Here is a 7,564-nt window from a genome sequence, read left to right on the forward strand (position 1 = left end):
ATAAAGGCTGCATTTTTTCATTGGCATTATAGCTACTAGCCACTTGTTTCCGGTAGGAGGCAAAGTGTCCATGCCCAGGCACCCGGCTTCTGCATGTCACTCACATTTATACCACACTTGGGCGGCCCAAAATCTGTTTCTGACTATCGTGCTAAATCCCTGTCAAAAAAATAAAGAATAAAATAACCCGGACAAGAAAAATAAGCAACCGCGCTGCTTTTGCACGAATGCGGATGAGTAAACGGACATTATTAAACAATAAACCAGATGTCTGTGTGAGTCACAGAAACTACGTACAAAACTACGGTACAAAAGGGGCTCAACAAAGAACACAATAATTTTCCATGGATGATGCTCCTTAAAACGCCTCCAAATGCATAAATCTTCTTTAGTGCCTTCTAGTGAGCTAAAATACACTCGAGAATGCTTCTCCAGGACAAGAAGAATGCTTTAGCAGAATAAATGATAAATAGAATGTAACATATATAAACAATATAACAAACAAAACACAAGCCCATCGTTCCTTTGTGCATTTACACTTTGTAGCTAAGCGAGTTTTATATTTAAGGGACACTCCATTGCCCCGGGCAGGCGTCTCATCAAATTAATATTAAAGTATTTGTTCCCCTGGAACTGACTGGCAGTAAGTATATTACGTGGCAGGCCAAACACATTTCTCGTCCAACAAGTAGCGGGACATGAGAATGGGCAAAACCATATGAGAAATCCAGCAGAAACGCCCCATTGCAATGGGGGACACGGTGAAAATTAACATTAGATCGCGGTGTTAGTGTCAGCAACGATGGCAGCAGAATATCACAATTAAGATGCAACAAATTCAATTACACTTACATTTATATATGGAAGCAAAGGAATACCAGAAGAACCGTCCCTGCGTCAATATCAAAGAGAAGCCAAGTGCGACCAACAGGGTCTCTTCCGTTCTTAAGCGATTAGCTCCATTACGTGTCAAATAAATAGAAAGTCAACTCACTAAGAATAAGTAGAACTTATACCGCGTGTATGAGTGATTTTTGCATTCTCTGATTGGAAACAGAACCCCAAGGTAAAAACTACCAACATTTCCCCATTCTTCCAGTAAACCTACCAAAAATGAAAAAAGTCCATAAACCTCCGAGCCACAGCATAGGAATTCCCCTATACAGCACCGATTCCAGCACATGTGTGAAACAAACTAAAATTATAGATCTGTCTTTGGGTTTGCAATTTATGCAAAAATCACTTGACACCGTTATTCCATAGTTAATGCTTCAGTAGTTCGGTTTGTCATCGTGTAAATTGTGCTGCCATTCATTTTATTTTAAGCAATTATCACCTGAGTGTTAATGGTCTTTAGAATTCCCAGAGAAGCAATTTAAAGTGCAAATTACCCCATATTAACAAAAAAGATGTGGCTATTTAAATCCACATTACACAAGGATGATGGCTGAGCTATCGATAAATGTGATGTAAACAGACAAATAAATTAAGGAATCGTATGCTCAATTAGGAGGTAGTAAATTTACACAGTTATAAGGATGCAAAATATTGTCCAGATTTATGTATTTATTGAAAAAGAGGGGGGGGGGCTTGGAAAATACCTAGTAAGGTTGAAACTTTGCTCACATTTACTCGCAGGTTGCTTCTGTGTACATGGTACATGGTCTAGAAAGACCACCGGTTCAATTGAATGGTGGGCCCCCTGACGTAAAGATTAACAGCATTGGTAACACTGTCAATTTTAGTAGAAGAAAAAGTTTCTGGCCCACTCAGTGTTCTGGATACAGAAGAGCATATAATTTTCTCCTGTGGTCACCATCTTCAGTCCGTACAACAGGTCAGGTTTTCGGGATATCTTCCCAAATGAATGGGGTTTCTTTTGTATGTGGGGATCTATCAAAAAGTCTTGATGTAACTGGGTTAGGATGAGGAGATGCAGATACAGGGGGGGAAAACACAGCAAAGCGTTAAATTATTATAAAAGTATAGGGGCTTGCAATTAAACTTTTGAGCCAGAGATATAAGTGCTCCTTGAATCTGTATATTAGCTGGATAGATATACATTTTAAAACTATCATAGGTAGGATTTATTGCAAGAATACAATAAAAATGCAAATTAACAGGTATATGAATCTGAATACTGCAATACTCTACTGCGGGGTGACATGCTTTTCCTGTTGTGTTTTTTTTCGGATGTTGACTTGACATGTATGACAACCAGGTATTTAGCATCTTTACTCAGTATTGGTGTCTGCGTTATGATTATACCATTCATATAATCATATTCAATTACCTGCTCTTTGTCACTAGAGAATCTCATTTATTCTTGAACCACAATCCGGTGACAATAAATTAAAAATATAAATCAAAAGAACATGTGATGTCAAACAGGAATAGTTTTCGGCATAGCAATGTAATCATAGCTGCCAAAAATATTGGAACAGGCAATAAAACCAAGAATTTCACCGCATTGTTTCACCCTGACGGTATTATCAGATACTCAGAAATGGAAGAACTCACAGTGCAGCTTTGATTTACTCATTTAACCCATGAATGGTCAGGGAACGTTCCAATTTTTTGTCTTTGAACTTGGATTGTACGCAAAACTTATTCACAATGTATTCTTGTATTAATGTCCTCATGGATGTCCCCTACAGGGGAAAAAGGCTAATACATGGAAGGTAATACTAGTTACAAGGCTGAGGACAGTTCTACATGAGTATGTATTTAAAAGCATTTAAAGAGACAGTTTACACTCCTTGGTCCAAAATCTCTTAACACTGATTGGCTGCTTCAGAAAGCCAATCAGCGGCAGGAAAGTGTTCCCATTGAAATCAATGGGAACTCCCTATTCACGGTTCTCACAGAGCTAGATCTTGAGTTGACAGGCAATAAGGATATCATTACGCAAAATAGCTGGGGATGGGAGAGGGGGCAAATGCATGCATGGATGTAAATACATATCCATGTGGTTCTCCTTTAAAGGAGAACTGACACTCCCATTATCTTTAGTACAGGTACATTAAAATATTTTTAGCTACTTGACAATAAAATAAAAATTCACATTTTTTAATTTGATTTTCTGTCACACTGTGTGTTTTGTGAGTTTATTTTGTTGCCAAATGGCGGAGAAGAAATGTGGCAAATGGTGGCAAAACTAACACATTTAAACCATCTGTTTTCTTCATACCATACCCTTACAAAGACTGCATACCCCAGCCAGAATCCAGAATTTGTGTGAAGAGGATAACAAAAAAAAAAAAAAAGAAAAAAAAAAATCGAAGGATGTTTTTCTTATTGGGGGGGGGGGGGTAACAATGCATTTCCTGACAGCAGGAAGTTGAGATGGCTGCTCCCACGTGCACACAAAGTTAGTTTCTGGTAATCATTCATCACTTGTTTCAATCTGTAAACAATATCGCTGATCTGTAAACGTAGCAGATACGCCTTAAGTCTCTTGCCTGTCATCTTCATTCAATTGTATTTCTGGTAAAACTACTCACTGGCACCAACATGTATATATGTTATTAAAGTGACACCCTAGTCATTATATGCACTTGAATCCATACGATAGTTGAGAAGTCCCTTTAAACTTCCACGGGGGTCTCTCTTGCAAATGCATGAGGGGGGATTCTAGACAATCACCCATTTGCATTCACACCCCCCCCCACGTGCTAGTTTCCACGCAGGGTGTGTTTGGTCCTGATTTACTTGCAACCCGGAGTTTATTCACACGGGGGGGGGTGCATATGTGCAGAAAGCGGTCCCACTGATTTCAATAGGAGCACTTTCCTGCCACTGACTTGATGTTTTAAGCAGCCAATCAGCGGTGAGAATAGTCAGACCACAGAGGATGAAAGCTGGCTGCCACTGGAGGTAAGCATTTTTTTTAGGTTGTTTTTAAACGCACTATTCTAGAAACATTAACCGCAAATAATTTTTTTTTGCGTAATGCATATAAATATAATTTTATAAAATACTTTTCAAATAAGAATAGAGCTCATGAAAAGGTTCTTGACATGCTCACATTCTATAAACATGCCATGTTAAGATGTTATCTTTAAATAAAGTATCTAAAAATGTATCTATTTAAAAAAAAAACTAATTTCATCGCTATCGCGTAATCAGCTAAATGCCTGCATATCATTCACAATCCTTCCTGTGCATGTAAGTCTCCACCACTGGCTGTTTCCCTTACTTTAATCTCATTAAGTAGTATATTCCTTTTTCATAATCCAAACTCTAGAATTAAATAACAATGCTTTTATACAGAAGTATAAATATAGATATTCCGTTTTCTTATTATCGTACGCAGTTTCTGAACGGTTCTGTGTAGACGCGCAGCCAACGGGCAGTGCAGACCTCTGCAAATAAATTGGCAAAAGCACAATACTTCCTAGTATTTGGTGACATTGACTGGAGTTATTTCACGTCCATGAATTATTATAGATGATCCTGACACTTTAATACAACATGGGAGCATATATATCTATAGGCTAGAGTATAACACTAAGGGATTACATTATAGTGCGTTCTTTTTTCTTTTGCATTGTTTTGATCATTACAGGGTTAAATTCTTATATTATCTTTTATACAAAACTCTTTCAATATATTTTCCTTGCCGATAACTGAATATTCTTTGGAGAATAAAACAATTCATTCTAAAGTTGCTCTAGGCATAATGGTGGTAATAAGTGAAATTTGTGATAGAGAAAAATGTACGCTAGGAAATGATTTGAAAATGGAGCTGGGAGAAATAATAAATCTGGCACCTACTATTATGCACGATAACATGTTAATATACAAGACCTTTCTAATGGAAAAAAACCTAGGCTCTCCCAAACGAAAAGCTATGGCAACAGAGTCTCCTGTATATTTGAAGCAACATCTCAAATGACGAAGGCAAGAGAAATCTATGTAGAATTTGGGAGACAAAGAGGAAATATTAAATGCCAGTTCGTGATATTTGTGAAAGAAGGACGGGTTTAGCTACAAAAATCAATGAAGATCACAGAGGAATGAAGGTGCCGGCAGTGAAGGAGCCATGGAAACTTTTTAGCTTGGTCAACAAACTTTTAGTTGGACACAACGGGGTTTACTTACTCAGGGATAGTAACAAAAGAGTTTGCAGAAGGGTTGTGTTTCTGCTCCGTCACTTTGCTATACGTTAAGAAGATCCAGCCCCACTGAGGAGTTTATGCTGCGGAAAGGGATTGGCTGGCTTTGTATAATGTACACCTTAATCAGACATTTCTAGAAGGTCTTCTCACTCATTGAATTATGCATTATACGTGAACAGCTCAACCTCTGGCTGGAGAAACTTGCCAGCATTGGCCCTTCATAGTGAACAAACTCCCCTGACAACATTCCCTTCAATGACCAGGTACCTGGAAAAAAGGGGCTGGCCGGTTACCGACAAAGCGTCATCAGATACCTTGGTGATCTCTGTGGTGACAAAGATTTATGTACTTTGCATGTTTTAAACTAAGCATTTGAGCCAGATCTTACACAGAACATAAGTTCTCTATTACAATAAAATGTTTCCGCTACATACCACTTCTCCAATAACAGCATGAGTAAGAATACCTTTCCGGATAGTAAGCTCAACTCTATTTTGTAAAAGTTCATTAAGCCACAACTGAAGACCTAAACATAAAACCACATTTCAAAGATTAGCTCTCACCCGAGTTCAACTGGCTAAGCAATACCAAACACAACAATTAACAAATTCATCAAACTAACAATTAACAAATTCATCAAACTTAAGATACATCAAGATGGGTTACTAACGGCAACGCCCTAACTTCCCTTGTACCAACTCACTTTGCAAAGTCAACCTCTTATGCAAACACAACACACTCTTCTTCACCATTAAACAGTTAAAAAAGAGCATCATCTAATAATATAAAACAGACATAAAACATACATGCAAATGGTGAAAAGAACTAAAATTCTTGCAAAACACTGGTTCTTTTTTTATATATATATAAAATATGTTTTTTTTTTTATCACTGGAGAGTCATAAAGAATCCTATTCATTAGGATGAATTACTGGTGAAAATTGATTTATACCCAGTTATTATAAATGCACAGGAATGCTGTCAACAATCTAGGAGCTTACCAAACCAGTCCAGAACCACAGGGTTTGTCTGCGTAGAATACACGATCTATTTATTTATCATACAAGCAAGCAAGACTAGAAATTAATTTGTACGACAGCATAGTTTCTGGTTAATTTTAACATGTATGACGTGTGTGTGTATATATATATATATATATATATATATATATATATATATATATATATATATATATATATATATATATAATGATCAGAAAAGACTAAGGAAGTTCAATATGTATAGTTTGGAGGAAAGAAGAGAGTGATGGGATGTGATAGAAACATTTAAATATTTAAAGGCATTTAACAAAGTACAGGAGGAAAGTATTTCAAAGGAGTTGAAGAAGAGATCATAGCCTAAATGTTGAGGGTCAGGAGGTTATTATACTCAGAGGGTGGTAGATATATGGAACAGCCTCTCATCAGAAGTCTTTACAGCAGGAAAATTGGGCAGACTAGAGGGCGAATGGGATTCTATACGGTCTGAGTTTACAATAACAGTTAAAAGCCATGAAGAGAAGTGAAAAGATGGAAACATCTGCCCAGGTGTATCAGAATTCTCTCCACAGATGGTCAGTGATCCTGAAAGCCAAATCACCTCAGGAACGCAAAGCAGAAGAACTAACGCTCTAAAATATCTGGATTTGGTTAGGTCTCTTTAATTAACATGTAAACGCAATCCCAAATCCCCAAACTCCAAGGCACTTTATGGACAGAAGTTGGTTCTTGAATCAGAGTCCCGCTATGTCGGCTGATGCAGAATGAAAGGAGGAGAGGGATTCCCTGACATATGCATCTGATGTTAATGGCTGACGATGCACGCACGGTGCTGTCTCACATTGCCCCGCATTTCACGAGTCCCCCCAGTGACAGACCCTGTGATGGAGAGACAGTCTGCAACAAGGTGCCTTCTAATAACGCAATGCTAATGTGCAATAAATGACGGCGGCGTTACCTCAGCGTGACAGCCGGGCATGCCCGCGGAGGAGGCGGGGGCTTTAATTACAGCGGAGAATAGTCTTAAGTCTATAGGATTACCTGGGCTGTAGCTGGCATGGTCACTGAGGAGCTGCAGCTGCCGATACCGTCCTACACGCTAGGTACAGTCGCTCTGAAAAAGCGCTCCCTCTCTCGGCTGGAGCTGCAGCAAAATCTCGCGAGATGGCGCTGCTCAGCCGGCTTCTCGCGGTGTTTGCGGCCAGCGCTACGTTCTCCTCATAGTTACAATGTAACGGCCTGTGGCGCAGTTTTGCAGGCAGTACTGGTTACGGTGTGACCGCGCTCTGAGCCAGTGTAAAGAGACGAGGTTTTAATTAATGCCAATGGAGTATATTCCAACATGCATGCAGTGACGTTGGGATGCCAGTATTAAGCCTCCTGGATGTTCCCATTACTCTTAGGCTTTGGTTGGCTGAGAGTTATAGGAGTCCCCAAGTTTTCCCA

The 7,564-nt window shown here is 38.8% G+C and overlaps 1 protein-coding gene across 1 annotated transcript in view; it reads right to left on the minus strand.

Annotated features, from left to right (window-relative positions):
- DIPK1A (divergent protein kinase domain 1A) overlaps positions 1–7,275 on the minus strand; it is a 28,077-nt gene extending 20,802 nt beyond the window's left edge. Inside the window, exon 1 of the mRNA XM_053470252.1 lies at positions 7,160–7,275. The gene's annotated coding sequence lies outside the window, so the exon portion shown is untranslated. The remainder of the gene's footprint in view (positions 1–7,159) is intronic.
- Between the last annotated feature and the right edge of the window lie 289 nt (positions 7,276–7,564).

Source organism: Spea bombifrons, chromosome 6 (genome assembly GCF_027358695.1).
Source record: "Spea bombifrons isolate aSpeBom1 chromosome 6, aSpeBom1.2.pri, whole genome shotgun sequence".
NCBI classification, from domain to species: domain Eukaryota; kingdom Metazoa; phylum Chordata; class Amphibia; order Anura; family Pelobatidae; genus Spea; species Spea bombifrons.